Below are 17,874 nucleotides of genomic sequence, written 5' to 3' on the forward strand. Positions count from 1 at the left end.
GGATCTTTGACTACCGCTTGGAGATGAAGGTAATTTGAAAATTCTGATTTTGATGTCCTTTGAATGGGAATAAGAAAGATGCGTAATCCTCCGATGCACTATTTGACTAAGCCTCGGTGTGGAGGATCACACCTTCTGGGGATAGTGCTCTTGAACAGCCCTGCTGGGGAATAAGGTTTCTCGAATCACTTTGTTGGAGAGAAAAATCTCATTGAGGAATTTGCTGAGAAATGCATCTCTGTTGGGGAACTTTTCTTCCGATGCTGGTTTCGGGAGGATGTCCAGATGATTGGGACATTACCTGAATGCTATTCCTGTTTTTCTTATAAATATCAATCATATTCAAATGCATATATTCATTCAAAATTATCATTGGGACGTTTACGTGTTCAAAACAGAAAAAGTGAAAACATTGATTTTGAGCATGAGCTGCATTGATTTTGAAAAAGAGCCATAATAGGCTGATTAGTACAAGGAGACAAAAAATCCTAGTAGTAGGAAATTGTCATAAAGCTTTGAAAAGTATTTATAAAGAGAAATGGCTATGTGAAAACAATCCAGTCAAGTTTCAACTCTGCTATTGCCAATCTGTCTTTGAGTATCTCATCCCTCACTTGTTGGAAGAAAGTGATCGGACTGATTGGTGCATTTGATATGTTGAACCTTGAAGATAAGTAGGTAGCCAAACAGGACATAGTCGTACGCTTTATTCCCTAACTTTTGCCTAGGATGCCTTTTCAGGTTTTCAGCCTACCGGGATAATTATTATTTTTTAGTCTCTAATTTTTGCCTGGATCGCCCTTTCAGGTTTTCAATCCACCGAGACGCTCATTTCTTGCCTAAGTCGCCCTTTCTGGTTTTCAACTTAGCAAGCTTTTTTTTAAGCGAATTACTTCTTGACTATGTCTGCATTTACAGGGTGTGGGAAATCCTCGCCGTCCATAGTGGTAAGCAACATGGCTCCGCCGGAGAATACTTTCTTGATTACAAACGGTCCCTCATAAGTGGGAGTTCACTTGCCTCTGGGGTCACCTTGTGGTAAAATGATGCGTTTGATAACCAAATCACCGGTTTGATATGCTTGACTTTTGACTTTCTTGTTGAAGGATTTGATCATACGCTTTTGGTACAACTGACCATGACAAATAGCTGCGAGCCTCTTCTCATCAATCAAGTTTATCTGGTCCAACCGAGTCTGAATCCAATCGTCTTCGTCTAGATCAGCTTCTTTCATAATCCTTAGGGAAGGAATCTGAATTTCAATTGGAAGAACTGCCTCCATACCATAGACTAAGGAAAATGGAATTGCCCCTGTTGAAGTACGCGCAGATGTGCGATAACCATGAAGAGCAAAAGGTAACATCTCGTGCCAGTCTTTGTAGGTCACTGTCATTTTCTGGATGATCTTCTTAATGTTCTTGTTGGCAGCTTCCACGGCGCCATTCATCTTTGGTCGATATGGAGAGGAATTATGATGTTACACCAGTAATATCCTGCTCTTAAGATCTTTTTAGCCATTTTATGTCCACTTGAATGAGTACCAAAAGCACCATCGTGTATGTCTTCCATAATCTGTTCTGCTTCCTTCTTGTTTACACAACGAAGCAAAGTCGAGTCATGGTTGCATTTGTACAGGATTCCATTACTTAGAAAGAATTTAGCAGCAAATCTTCTTAGAAACTTTCTATCGTTAATGGATGTCCCTTTAGGATACTCCTGAGCTTCGAGATATCTTTTTACTTCATGGAACCATGGTTTTTCTTCCATTCCTTCGGTATCGATCTCATTGCAATAGGCTGGTTCATCCTGTCTGTAAACGGTGATCATTGGCGCCTCATTGTCCCACCTGACTTTGAACATGGACGACATGGTAGCTAAGGCATCAGCCAATAGATTTTCTTCGCGCGGGATATGTTCAAAAGTGATTTCTTCAAAGTAAGGAATCAAACTCAGCACATATTCTTTGTAAGGAATTAGATTTGGGTGCTTCATGTCCCACTCCTCTTTGACTTGATAAATTACAAGCGCCGAGTCTCCGTAGACCTCCAGGAACTTGATTCTTAGATCGATTGCAGCTTTGGGACCCAGAATACATGCTTCATACTCGGCTATATTGTTAGTGCAGTTGAAGCATAATCTGGCAGTGAATGGTGTATGTCCTCCTGTAGGAGAAATGATCATAGCCCCGATGCCATTGCCACGTGCATTAGAAGCTCCATCAAAAACCATAATCCATCAGGACCCTGGCTCGGGTCCTTCCTCCGGTCCTGGTTGTTCATAGTCAGCAACTAGCATAATATCTTCATTTGGGAAGTCAAAGTTCAACGCTTGATAATCATCCACTGCTTGATGAGCCAGATGATCGGCTACCACACTTCCTTTGATCGCTTTTTGTGAAGTGTACTGGATGTCATATTATGTTAAGATCATTTGCCATCTTGTTATTCTTCCAGAGAGAGCAGGTTTTTCGAACACATACTTGATAGGATCCATTTTGGAGATCAGGAAAGTGGTATGGTTTAGCATATACTGTCTTAGTTGGCGAGCCTCCCATGCTAAGGCACAACAAGTTTTCTTGAGTTGTGAGTATCTTGTTTCACAATCGGTAAACTTTTTATTAAGATAGTAGATTGCATGATCCTTCCGGCAAGATTCATCATGTTGTCCCAGTACACACCCCATTGAATCTTCTAACACTGTTAGGTACATTATCAGAGGTCTTCCTTCCACTGGTGGTAACAAGATTGGCGGTTTTTGGAGATATTCTTTGATCTTATCAAAGGCTAATTGGCATTTGTCATTCCATCTTTCCACTTGATCTTTCTTCAACAGTTTGAAGATCGGCACATAAGTAGTAGTCATATGGGCAATAAATCTGGCTATGTAATTCAGACGTCCCAAGAATCCTATGACTCGTTTCTCGATACGGGGTATAGGCATTTCTTGAATGGCTTTGACTTTGGCGGGATCAACTTCAATACCTTTGCGGCTGACGATGAAACCTAAGAGTTTACCGGATCTTACTCCAAAGGTACACTTGTTCGGAATCAGTCGTAACCTGTACTTCTTGAGTCTGTCAAATAGCTTGTGCAGATGACCCAGATGTTCTTCTTCGGTGTTGGACTTTGCAATCATATCATCCACATAAACCTCTATTTCCTGATGAATCATATCATGGAACAGAGCTACCATTGCACGCTGATATGTTGCTCCTGCATTCTTTAAACCAAAGGGCATTACTTTGTAACAAAAGGTTCCCCAGGGTGTTGTGAAGGTTGTTTTTTCCATGTCTTCGGGTGCCATCTTGATTTGATTGTACCCTGAGTATCCATCCATAAAGGAGAATAAATTGCATTGTGCAGTATTGTCAACCAGTACATCGATGTGAGGTAAAGGGAAATCATCTTTGGGGCTTGCCCGATTCAGATCTCTATAGTCTACACACATTATGACTTTCCCGTCTTTTTTAGGCACAGGCGCGATATTAGCTATCCAAGGAGGATAACTCACAACTTTCAGAAAGCCATCATTGAATTGCTTCTCAACCTCGTATTTGATCTTCTTGGACATATAGGGCCTACTCCTCCGCAGTTTCTGCTTAACTGGAGTGCTACCTTCTTTGATTGGCAGGCGATGAACCACAATATCCGTGTCAAGGCCAGACATATCTTCATAGGACCAAGGGAATATCTCAATATTGTCTTGTAACATTTGAATCAGTCTTTGTTTGACACTGTTTTCTAGATCAGCCCCTACCTTGACTTCTTTCTTTTCTTCGTCACTGCCCAAGTTGATAACTTCAATTGGCTCTTCATGCGGCTGTATAGTCTTTTCTTCTTGTTCTAACAGTCTTGCAAGTTCCCTTGGTACTTCACAATCTTCCTCACTTTCGTCCTCAGTTTGGTAGATCGGATTTTCAAAGTCATGACTGGCAATAGCTGATTCGTTATCAACAGGATCCAGAGTGAATGTGAATCTGCATTTATTATGTGGGTGTGTGTAAGAACACATAGCTATTTGAAAATGAATAAAGCAAAGAAAGAAAAAGGATCACAAAATTTGAATATGCAAACGTCCCATGATTTTATTGAATGAACATGATCATGGCATGACAAACCCTTATAAAAAAGGACCAGTGTGCTTCGGGCAAGGCACCTGGCTTTTAAGTTCATGGTTCGATAGTACAGGAACCATTTTTATCTTTGAACATATAAACAACGAAAACAGGAAATTGCATTTACTCCTGATCAAAGGAGATAACATCTTCGGCTTCCCAGTTATTCAATCCATTGTTGTGAGCAGGGAGTATCCAGCTTCTCCAGTTGCAGTTGTCTTCTTCGTCTTCCACAACATTGATTTCTTTGGTGGGGAAATGAGTTGTTGATCCTTCGGGATAAGCAAGATGCTCTGCTGGATACGAGAGCCCGGGCTGAGATACTTCTGTTGGCTGAGCGAGATACCCGATAAGATCGTCCCATCCGGTTGGAATGATGTCTTCAAGGGAGACTTGCGCATTCTGGGGAGCAGTGTATTGTGTCAGGAAATCATTCTCATTACTTGGTGTTTCCCAGACTTCTTCAGGAGCGTCAGGGCTTGTGAATGTCATATTATCTTCGAAATGGTTGTTCCATCCAGTTGGGGTGATGTCTTCAATAGCGATCTGCGAGCTCAGGGGAGCAGAATACTTCACCATAAAGTCATACTTGCCACTAGATTCTCCTAGTGTATCCCAGACTTCTTTTGGACTCGGTGGACTTTGGTATTGCTCAGTGATGGAACTTGTGAAACTTTTGCAATCTTCAAACTGATCACCCCATCCAGTTGGGGTAATGTCTTCCATGGCGATAAAATAACTCTGAGGTGCAGTATACTTTACTAGAAAATCATACCCGCCGCTTGGTTCTCCCAAAGTATCCCAAACTTCCGTGGAAACAGGTGGAATCTCATTTGGATATTGCTGAATAATATGGTTCAAAAACACTCCATCGTCAATAGCATTCACTCCTTGGCTGATGAAATGTGACATTAATCCTTCAGAACGAGAACTTTGATCACTCTTCTGATTTCCATTAGCATAGCCCCGACCTAGCTTATCGAACTTGTAAGGCACATCAAGGAGTTGCCCCCATACTGTGCAACCACCTTCTTCGATCACAGCTTTAGCATCTTTGAGAGAAACCATAGTTGGAGTTATTTTTGTAGTAGGAGTAGCAGAAATATGTTTGGCAGTAGAGACATCTGGAGAGACCACCTCAAAAGATTGGCAGGGAGTTTCGATGAATTCGCCATCCATCTCAACATACTTGGAGTTACTCAGGTGACTAACCACATATTCTTCTTCGCCATAAACTGTGACGACCTTGCCTTTTACCGGATACTTTAACTTCTAATGTAGGTTAGATGTTACAGCATTTTCCCCATGTATCCAAGGGCGTCCTAGTAAACAGGAATATGCTGGGTGAATTTCCATTACATAAAAGGTAGAATCAAAGATTTGAGAGCCCACTCTGATTGGGAGCTTCACTCTTCCGTACACTGTTCTTGTTGACCCGTCGAAGGCTCTTACCAGAACATCGCTTGGTTGTAACACAACTCCTTCGAAGTCAAGCTTTTTCAGTACTGCTTTTGGTAACACGTTCAAAGAGGAACCGTTATCTACCAGCACATGAGACAGAGTGGTGCCGTTACATTCAATAGAGATGTGCAGGGTTTTATTGTGATTTTTCCCAACAGGAGTTAAATCAGCATCAGAGAAACCGAGACCATTATTCACTGTTAGATTGGCAACACAATTTTCGAATTGATCGACTGAAATCTCCTGTGGTACATGGGCAGCTTTCAGGAACCTCATCAGGGCCTTGGCATGTGCTTCTGAATACTTTAGTAGAGACAGCATTGAGATCTTTGAAGCAGTGTGCCCCAGTTGTTCGACAATATTGTAATCACTTTTGCAGATGATTTTCAATATTTCCTCCATTTCTTGCTTCGACGGATCTTCAATAGTGACTTCCACAGGTACTTGAACTGGTTCAACTAGTGGCTCGTTGCCTCGAGCGTTAATATCTTGATTATGAACTGGTACTTGGACTGGATTAGTAGCAACATTTGGAGAAATTTTTGGTGAAAAGATCCTTCCACTTCTCGTAATCTTACTAGTACCCACAATATTATCAACAGTTGGAGTAGTAAAATTCATGGCCTCTTCAGTCAAGGTATCTTGCTTAACTCCATGGACATAAACATTAGTGGCATAACTCCACGGGACAGCTTTGTCTGAGGAGTATGGAAATGGAGCCGGACTGGTGATGATTACAGATGCCACTCTGGGTGTAGCGGAAATTTTGAAAGGGGTTTTGGTAGGGATTTTCAATGGTATGTTAGAAACCACTGAGACGTCTTCTATTCTCATCCCATTTGAAAAAACTTCGCATAAATCGTTCATAGAAGGGAGCCTCTCAAACATAATGATACGACGATCCATCCACTTTTGAATTCCTATTTTCAGATTCTCACAACCATTGAGTAGGTGTGCACAATAAAAGCAATCAGGGTCACAACCTGGAAAGTAACCAGCTCGGATTAGCTTTCTTTTGACTTCAAGGAGCGGAGTTGACAATTCTCTCACATCATAGATATAAACAGTGTCTATGATAGCATTAACGGTTTTGTCGTGCTTTGGCATAGGTGCAGTGATGACATTTGGAGTCTCTGGAGGATCGAACTCAATTTCCCCAGCGTCTATCATGTCTTGTATTTTATTTTTCAGGGCCCAACAGTGATCTGCGTCATGTCCTGGACAGTTAGAATGGTATGCGCATGTTTCATCGGGGCGATAACTTGGAGAGGAAGTGTTGACGTTTTTTGGAGGATCTTTCAATGTGATCAGATATGCTTTTAACAAGTGTTGCAATGCTTGAGAGATTGGCATATTGATTCTGGTGAAGTTTCTCATTGGTGCATCTGGTCGACGCGTATACTTCGGCAGTTGATCTTTTTGAGGTGCAGATGCGGAGATCAGAATAGCCCCCACAGATTGGTGATGCTGACTTTTGCGATCTTTCTGACTGTGCATTGTATTGACTTCATTTCTCCCACTGATGGGCCTTTTTGTAGTACCAGAGGAGGAGCCTATTTGAATTTTTCCACTTTGAATGCCACTTTCGACACGCTCTCCAGTTAATATCAGGTCAGTGAAACCTGATGATGAGCTTCCCAGCAGATGACTGTAGAAAGGGCCAGTTAAAGTGCCCATGAACATGTCGACCAGCTCGCGATTAGATAAGGGTGGTTTAACCCTTCCAGCCAGATCTCTCCACTTTTGTGCATACCCTTTGAAACTTTCATTTGGTGCCATAGACATGCCCCGTAGTTGAGTACGGGTTGGTGCAAGGTCAGCGTTGTATTGATACTGTTTGTAGAAAGCAGCAGCCAAATCTTCCCAGGTATGAACTTTTGTACTTTCCAGCTGGTAGTACCACTCGAGTTGTGTACCCGACAGACTTTCCTGGAAGAAATGAATCCACAATTTGTTATCTGCTGTATGAGGTAGTATCTTCCTCACATAGGACCTTAGATGTAGTTTTGGGCAAGAAACTCCATCATACTTTGCAAAGACAGGAACTTTGAACTTTGGAGGAATAACAATATCTGAGACGAGTCCAAGATCTATGAAGTCTAAACCAGGTATTTTTTGTATCTCCATAGCTTTCATGCGTTCTTCCAACTGCTGGTATTTGTCATCACCCTGTTCGTCTTCGGAATGATAATCTTCTTCGTTAGAAGAGAGGGAGGGTTTGGCAGAACCCTGGTTGCTGTGATTGTCTCCTTCACCTTCACCGACTATTTCAGGGATCAGTGCCTTTTTGGGCCTTTTGACTGGGATTTTGACCTTCCTTATCAGGTGACTCAAGCCTACAAATCCTTTGGGCTTCTTTTTCTTCTTGATTATCAGGGCTTTCAGTTCTGGTTGCCCCTTTGCTAGCTCCAGAATTGCTACCTGAACTTGGGCGTTCTGTGCTTCGAGATTCTTGACGCTTGTTTCGGAATCCATCTCTTCTAACTGAAATAGACAGCGAGGAGATGAGAAACCTGTCATGTGAACCTGTTATGTAATGTTTATGAATGAAATATATATGCAATGTTTTCAAGGATCTTGGAATTTAGTTTTGTTTAAAAAAGAGAAACAAACATTTATTAGTCAAACAATTTATTTCTTTTTCTTTCTTTTCTTTCTTTTTTTTTTCTTTTTTTTTCTTTTATTTGCCTCTTTCGGGCTTACAAGATAAAATAAAGAAAATAAAGGATCCCTCAGGTCTCCCATGGACGCTTTCTCTTTGCACCCAGGAATGTGTTGATCTGCTGTTCTTCCTGGAGTTGTCTGGTGAGCTCCAACACTTTCCTCTCATAGTCTTGACAGTGTGCTTTGAAGGTGTCTCTTTCTCCTTTTAGTTGAACCCAAGATTTCTGCAGTTCTTCTAGGTCAGTTGGCATGTCCAGATGTAGAATAACTCGAGGTTCACTCCCTTCGACTTCTGGCTCAATTGTCATAGGTAAAATAGCGGGATATGGCATGATGAACTTCCGAGCACGTGCACACACCCACTTGAGGTAAGGCTCCATAGGAATAGAGTTCCATTGTCCTAAAGTTTTGCTTTCTACTTTATATACACTGCCCCAGGCATGTATAAACCTTCGTCGATGTCTTTGGGAATCATCTTCGTGGTCAAACACAATGCCACGGATAATCATGTCATGAGGACCGTTTCTTCGTGCATATCCGAATTGGCGCAAAGCTAAAGAGGGGTTGTAAGTGATACCTCCCCTGATGCCAAGGAGTGGCACATTAGGGTGCTCTCCACAATGGTCAATGATAGTAATGTCTCTTTGAAAGAAGTTGTTCCACCGGATATCTGAATGAGACAAAGACATAATCCTGCGAGACCATTGCATCCTTTGTTCAATCTCAACACTGATCGGGGAAGGTGTAATGTAAACCATCAAGCCAATAGTGGTACACAACACATAAGAGTTCCTCGTTTCTTCATGGTACGAGTGTATAGAGAATGTAGTATGTCTCCCAGCAAGGCAGGTACCGGGTTGCGGGTTAGGAAAATGTTGATAATGTGCACACTTATGAACTGGTCGGGAATAGGGAATAAAACCAACCCATAGATCAAAAGAGCCACAACTTCCTCAAAAGCTAGGTAACTTCTGTTTTTTAGTAGTAATCGAGCCTTTTCCATTAAGAACTTAGCAAGCAAACCCTTGACTCCATTCTTTGTTTCCCAATTGGACTCGATTTCTGACTTTCGCAAATGTAAGGCACCAGCAATGATTTCAGGTTTTGGAATCTTTTCTAAACCAGTGAAAGGTAATTGATCTCGAACTGGTAACCCAATTAGTTCAGAAAACTCTTCCAAGGTGGGTACTAACTGGTAATCAGGGAATGTAAAACAATGATGTTCGGGATCAAAGAACTGGAACAGGACCCGTATCATGTCTTCTTCAAATTTTGAGGTAACCAAATGGAGTAGGTGACCGTGCTTTTCGGTGAATTGAGCATTTCTGGGAAACTCTGATATTAAGTCCTTAAGTTCAGATGGTACTATTGACATGTTGATCCGGATATAATCTCTGGTAGTGGGAGCCATTACCTGCAACAACAGAACAAAGGTAAACTCTTCGATCCTTGAAATGATTAGTGAGAAAATGATATGTTTATGATGCTTATGATGTCAAACATGTGGCACACACAAACAAATCAAACAATAGCCTTAGGTTTAAAGGCTTGCATGAAGTTGATAGGTGATACCCTCCGCACTGAAGTTGAGTTGGTTAAAACCTGTCCTAGAATAGTATTCGGGTTCTATGATCCTTGGAGACAACATCTCAATACGGCGCTCGGACGGCCGATCAAAATATTCCTCGAGGATAACTAACTTCGATCAATTTCAAAGCTAGTCACTTATTAGGCCACAAGTCAAGTTCAACTAAAGGTTCTAAGACAAATTAGTGTTTAATGACACTTCGGAAGCCTAACATACTCCTTGATCGTTTTCAAGGGATATCAGTACAGACCAAAGTTTCGCACTAACGATGACTACCAGATCAACCGTATCGGTACATGCCGTACAGTTTCCTTGGTCTATTGTCACATACTTAAGGTATCTCGAGATTCGGGTTAGAATCTTTCACACAAGTAAATACCCAAACAAACCTTTGAAAAAATAGAACAATCAAGACAAGCAATTGAAAACATCGAAGTGATCTAAACCCTAAGGTAACCCCTTTTGAAAACATTTTGTTTTTGAATTTCCCCAGCAGAGTCGCCAGTTCTGTCACCCTCGGTATTTTATCTATATCTCATGAGAGATACAAACGAACTGACTCTTCTTTTATATTTTTTTTTAGTTTTTGAAAATCAGAGAGTCACCACCGACTTTTATTTTATCCAATTAAGGAAAGGTTTATAAAAGAAACAGAAAAAGACCTTTAAGAGATTTTGGGTTCGGGGGTAGGTTATACAAAGGGAAGGTATTAGCACCCCTTTATATCCATGGTTATCCATGGGCTCTTAATTGCTTAGCTCACTTGTTTGAATCATTTGTCTTGCCTTGAAATGCTTGTATGTGGTTTTAAAATATCTTTGTAAATTGGTTTTGTAATGATCCTTGTGCGGATGTATACAAAGTGTTTTATCTTTCGAAAGATGTTTTGAACAAAGAGCTTTAACCTCGTAATGATCCTTGTTTGGATATATACCAAGTATTGTCTTTTTTTGAAAGTTTTATTTTGAAAAACAATGATATATGAGACATTTGTTGTTTTGATTTTGAGCAAGCAATTTAGGAGATCTACCCTAAGTTTATAAGGTCCTTTCCTATTTCTTTTTTAGAAAATTCTCCTTTGATCGGATGTAAACAAAAGTTTGGATTTGCATTTGAAACAGTAGAATTTGATTTTGAAAAGAGTAACAGAGGGATTACCCTAAGAGGTGCAAGTGTTATTGTGTTTTGATTCAGATATTTTTGTCTTTGAAGTTAGTGACCTAACGCTCCAGTTTTTATCTTTGACATACACGCAGTTTTATATGTACTGAATTTAAAGTGCGCGAATGTAAAATGCGGAAAGTAAATTTACGCTATTACATCGATTGTGCGGGAAATGTAAACTACGCTATTTACATGATTTTGACAACCTATACACTTTATCTAGGAATTTAAATTGCAATAAGATAAAAGAATTATTTTTGGATTTTTTATATCGTTGATTTTAATTAGAATTAATGCATAATTAATTTAATTAAAATGAGAAAAGGTGGAAATAAAATTTAAACCTAAAAATTAAGTCTAAAATATGTTCATATTGATTGTTAATTAATTTTCAAAATAAAACTAATTTTTTTTGGATTTTTTGAAGTTGTTTTGGAAATTTATTAAGCTAATTAACATATAATTATTTAATTTTAGAAGTTAAATCAAATAAAAATAGAAAATAAAATAAAGTTGTGATCCTGTGTGGTTAATTTGAAGGTCTATTGTATGGTTGTGTATTTTGATGCGTTGGATGTATATTCAGATTAATCCAGTGGCTCAGATTAGAGATCACATGATGCACATGGATAGAGAGCATCATAGGATCACTCATATTTTCAAAGTTCAACGTGGGACCCACTCTGGTTGACCAGCGAATGAGAGGCGTTAGATGTGTCACGCGTGCTGGTCAAGATTTCAACCATACTATTCATCATCTTCTTCCTTGGTACCTGCGGAATTTCCTGCAAACTTACCTGCGGATTTTCCTGCGGATTTTTCCTTCAAATCTTCAATCTTTTGAATGACCTACAAAATGAAAATAAAAAAGAACAAGGGCCACCCAGATCACCTAATTGGACCCTTCTAAACATGATAGCGTTGTTAGTTTTGCCATTTGGAGCTTGCATCATGGAGAACGAAAGCTTCACATGTTTGAAGCTCAAAAATGGTGGAGCTTCAAAACCACGTTAAAGCTTGCATGTAATCACTCAAATCTACTCTATATCATGCCATGAGTCCATTCAAGTGGTTAGTTTTCATTATAACTAAGCATGCATAAGAAAATGAAAGTTATGCATGTATGTTCATGGAAAACACTATGCATGTGTTATGACTCTCATGGGACCATATTAAGAGTTCATTCTTACTCTATACAACTTCAGAAGATGATTGAAAGTGTTTGTTTGTATTGATAATGGTTGGAAAGTGTAAAACGAAAATTACAAAGTTTTGGTGTTTTTTGAGAATTTTATGAATCTCTTTTCTATTCTCTTGCTATATTTTCGTGTGTCCCTTGTTGCTAAAGCATGCTACTTCATTTATAAGCAATTAAGTGCTTAAAATTGAAGCTAAGAAGCATTGATTGCTTTGTTGAACTTTTGATTTTTTTATATTAAAAATCTTTGAATTTTTGACCGTGGCTTGCTCTTCTTGGTCTCTCTTGCTCTAGGACTGCTTTGTACTTCTCTTTGGTGCAGAAAATAAGCTATCTTGATGACTCAAACAAGAGAAAAAGCTTTGGATAATGATCTTGCACCATTTCTTTTTCAATTTAACTTTAAATGTAATAAAATTAAACCAAAAAAGAAATGAAAATGTTATGGACCTTAGGTTGGTCTTGGGAGGCCCTTAGCATTGTTAGAATCATGTTTGGATCATGGAAACTTGGCCCCTTTTGGAAAAAAACATTTTTGATCAATGTTGGTTTCATGCATTTTCCCAAAATATAGCCAACTTCAACAAGGCATAAATCCCTCAATTTTTATCATATGAAGGAGTTCTTGTACTTTTTAGAAACCTCAAGATGTCCTCTACAAGCCACTTTGGAAACTTTTTTTCATTTGGAGAAGTTATCTTGATGTTATGGCCTTTGACAAAAAACCACTTTTTGTTGACTTTGAAAATGACCTGTAATGTCTGAGCTCATATTTTTCAAATGGTGAATCCAATGACCATGTTATCAATTGCATTTGAAAGATAATTGAATTTCCTTCAAAACAAGCTTTGGTTGGAATTTTTTGAATGAACGAGGAGAGAGTTATGGCCGGTCAAAGTTCAGTTGACTTTTTAGGAGAAAACCCTAATTTTGAAACTTAGGGTTTTGTTGATTTTTGATCTTTTCTTGATGAATTATGATCAACCAATGATCAAATGATGAATCTTTTGACAAAATATGGATGTTGACAAAAAATTTCATTTTTTGACTGTCTGTTGACTTTTCCGTCAAACTGGTCGTCTGTTGACTGTTTGAGCTGCTGACTGTGCGTCTGAGCGAATTGAAGTTTGAAAATTTGTATGGTGGTACTTTGAGATATATGGAGGTCCATTAAATCCATTTGAGTTCTCAAAAAACTTGTTCTCCTGAAAAAAAACAAAAACCCTAATTAGGGACTGTTCGTGTAGGAGACAGTTAAGCGTACCTGATTTTTGTGCAGTGCTGAGTCTCTGCTGATCATGTGATTATCAGAAGACTACTAGAACAAAAATATTGGAATTTTTGAAATGCAAAAGATTGATTTGATTGATGGTACAAAACACAGAGAATCATACTGTCGGCGGGTTTGACTGTCAACTGACTGTTCAGGCATTAACATAGCAGTTAAAGTTAAAATTCAACCGTTAAAGTTAATTTTTTTTCTTTTTGTTTTTTGTTGTGTTAATGGTGAAAATTTATTTACATGAGTTGTTAGAAAAACACAGACATAATAAATAAATAAAATATACTGTACGCGAACGAAATTACCGATAATAACCTTGAAAAATATTTAATGCACAGAAAAATAAATATTTAACTGGCAGAAAACACACAAAATATTATCTTAATAATTAAACAACAGTACGACAGATAGTACGACATTTAATACTGACAGCACAAATATTACATAATATAATGAACAATACGACAAATAAACGGTACATTATTTGAAAGCAAAAGATACGACAAACTTTAAAAATGACGATTAAAAACCCATGCTATAAATAACAACATATAGATGATCGGGAGTGTAAGAAACCCAGGTCCGCATTTTTCAGGACTATGCAGACAGAAAAAGGACATGATTACCACCAAGACAGTGATGACCATAAGAAAACACGTATCCATCCATTTCGCCATTTTTGCCGGGGAAGAAGAGAAAATAAATATGAGGTAGAAATTTGAGAGATGAGTTGAAATTTGATGTGAGAATTTATGGAAAAAATGAGAGGTATTTATAGAGTGAAAAGAAGGATAGAGACATTGGGGAATGAAGTGATTCCGTACAAAAAAGGAAAATTTGAGTGATAGTAGGATTTGAAAGAAAGTGTATGGTAGGGTTTGAAAAGAGAGATGTATAGAATAAAGTTAGGATTTGATTTTTAAAGAAAGAGATTTGAAAAGAAAGGAAAATATTTTGAAAATAATAGAATATAGTACAAAAATTAGTGGGAAACAAAAAACTAATAATAATTTACTCGTTACCAGTACAGTCTGAATCCCCGGACTCTGCGCCTGCAAAAAATTTAATTCTGTACCCATTGCGTCAGTACTATTTATCTGCAAATAAATCTCAAATAAATAGCGTGTGTGAAGTGATAAACAATAATTGGTGTTTGTGTAAGAATAAATTCAACAGCAAACCAAAATACCGTATAAGAAAAATTCTAAAAACCGAGTATTCATCAAAATCAGGATATTTATGGAATAAAATCCAAGATTATATGAAACTCCCAATTTTTAGACAGAAGTCTGTTGCCTTCTTTTTGAAAAAGATGCGGGCAAATTTTGGGGTATAACAATGGGCTTACTCACTTAGCACCCCCATACTACTAACCTCACCATCCGACCCAATGGCCCTTAATCCATAATTCTACAATAATTCAACCAAATACCAAAATAATTCTAATTAATAATTTAATTTCCAATTAAATTAAAATTAGAAAATATGGGGTGTTACAAAGCTCATTTTGAAGGAAATTGAATTCTCTACAACTTTATCTCTCACATGCCAAGGCTAGAAATGCTTCATTTGAGAGATATGAATCAAAAGATTATAGGTCCTTTTTGAAAGTAAACCGAAAGCAGGTTTTTGTCAAAGCCCATATCATCAAAGCCTATATCACCAAATGAAAAAAAGCTTACAAAGTGACTTGTAAAGGACATATTGTGGTTTCCAAAAAGTCCTAGAAATCCTCCATATCTTAAAAATTGAGGGAGATATGCCTTGTCAAAGTTGGGAGATTCCAAAGGGAAAATGTGAAAGAAAAGGTCTCAAAATGGATTTTCTTGTAAAGGAGCCCAATCTTGTTCCACAAGTCACCAATGAGCTCCATATCCAATACCACGAATTATTGATAATTATTTGATTTTATATGAATTTTTATTCATTAAAAAATCAATTTAATCAAATGTTTTGAAAGAAAATAGAAAAGATTTGTTTTGGATTTATTTTCCAATCAATTTCAATCACTTAAATAACCAATATAGGATCCAATTTCGTGAAAAGGGAGATTGGAGAGAAAGGAACAAGATTGGAATAGAAAAATCAAGTTTTAATGCAAATTGAGAATCAAATATTTTCTTCACCAAAACAAGATTTTTTTAAGTTTTATAACCCTAAAAGACTCCTCTATATATTCATAACAAAACCTAATGAGGAGAGGACGAAAAGTTGACACAAAGAGGCTAGGGTTCCAAGTTGAGAAAAAGTCAAAAGAAAGTGAAATTTCGTGTGTCTCATTCAAGCAGCTTTCAGGGCCTTCCACTCATTCCATCTGATTCCCAAGGTATTATATAGTAAGTTTATAAGGTTCCTAACATGCCATGATGTCCCGAATACATATACCATTTTGTTCATATTCATGTATGTTTCTTAAATCTCGTATGTCATAATTCATCGTGTTTTAATGTGATTTGATGACTTGGTTGAGTTTGTGGCATGTATTAGAGAGGATTTGGACCTTTAAATTGAAGCCCTAACGCATAGAAGAAGGACCACCATTTTTAGGGCATAAGGAAAGATGCTTTTTGTTTCCATGTTTTCAGGAGCTTTCAACCAAATCGAGTTCCATATTCGTAATCAGGAAGCTTTTCTCATGCTTTCTTGGCTGTTAGTTTTTTGCTTTCGATCATTTTTTGCAGTTTGTGTGTGTGCAGGTTCAGCTACGCAATTATCGCAGCCAAATGGAAGGGAAGCCGAGGGAAATTTGTAACAAAATTATTAAAGCCAAGGGAAAGAGACAATGAACAGTAGCGCAGACTCCTGGACCACACGCGTACCTCATCCGTTGGCCAGTCAACTAAGTCAATCTCTCTCTCCGTTTCTGATTGGTGGCGTGTGTGATAGTGGGTCCGGTTTGACTATTTTCCCCATTAACTATCGTCATGATATATTACTGATCTTAATTGTTTTAACATCAATTATGTAACGCAGCGCATGTGGTATAAGGAGAAGGCAATTTGCAATATGACGCGGGTTCGATTCCCAGCGTCGTTTCTTTTATTCTTAACCTATTTGTTTGAATAAAGATGCTTTCATATCCATGCAACATATACTACGCGCCCACAATACTCCCTCGTCTCTCCACCATTTGATCAGCGCGGGACCAAATCCAAAGATCCTGGAGATACCTTCTTATGGTACACCTTCTGGACGCGCGTACACAGGATCCCTGCACCTGGTTCTTCTTGTCTTTCTCTCTTTTATTTCTTTTTATTATTCATCAACTAATTAAAATTTTAATTAAACTTTTAATTTAATTAGTCAATTAGGATTACAATTTTTATTAGGGTTTAATTAATAATTTTAATTTAGGTTTTATTTATTAGATTTAATTAATTAAATATTAGGATTAATTTAATTCATTAGATTTTTAATCATTAATTAGTTTCACTTTTAATTAGGTTAGTCAAATAATTTAGCAATTGATTTTTAAATAGTTAAATAATTTAATTTTAGGCTAATTTATTATCTTAAACCCTGATTTTATTTTTTTGGCTAACTATTTTTCATCATGATTATTAATCATTGTTTTTCCTTTTCCAAACCCTTTTAATTTTTGATATGTTACTTTATAATTTGTAAGGTTTTATTTTCGCGCTCAATTCTTCCTCTATTTTCCCTGCAGGTGTTTATTGTAGTAGTTTAGGTTTATATTTCCGCCTTTATTTTTCTGCCCACAGGTGTTTATTGTAATAGCGTAGGACTTTTAAATTCTGCCTTTAATTTTTGTATTCTTTAACTGCGTGGTTAGTAATCTTAGGGAGTGCAAGCCTTGAACTGAATTAGCATCACTAATTAAAAGATAACTATCTGAATTGAATCACGTGATTGTTGCACCCACACACCGCGACATTTCGATAAAGTCAGTTCACCGTCTTACAGTTGTCTTCGGTGTTTGCCCGTAACGGGCCGGGGGAGGCTGTCACCCACGTGTCCAGGGTGCCTTGGGCCGAAGGCTAGATTGGCCCAATAAGGGCGATTGGGCCGGTCCAGAACAGGAGCCCCCCAAGTCGTTGCTTCTGCTCGTGGGAGCGACGACTTAGAGGAATTTTATCCGGGGGATCTTCCGGGGACATGTGCCTAGTGTATCCGAGGAGGGTTGGCCTAAAGATCCCGGGGAGAAGAAAGGTTAGGCCAGGAGCTAGGAGGCGTGTTGCTTCAGAAAATTTAGTTGGGGGACGTGTCGCATTTAATGCGAAATGATGGCTATCCTACTTGTAGGCTACTAGGGTTAATGATGGCCATACCGTTTCCCAGAGCTTCATGTGCGGCGCACGTGACGTCTTCAATAGCCTATAAATATCAGGGTTCTCCATTTTCCCCAAACTTTTCAAATTCTTCTGCTTCATTCTCTTCCCTCG

Source organism: Vicia villosa, unplaced genomic scaffold (assembly GCF_029867415.1).
Source record: "Vicia villosa cultivar HV-30 ecotype Madison, WI unplaced genomic scaffold, Vvil1.0 ctg.003360F_1_1, whole genome shotgun sequence".
In the NCBI taxonomy this organism is placed as follows: domain Eukaryota; kingdom Viridiplantae; phylum Streptophyta; class Magnoliopsida; order Fabales; family Fabaceae; genus Vicia; species Vicia villosa.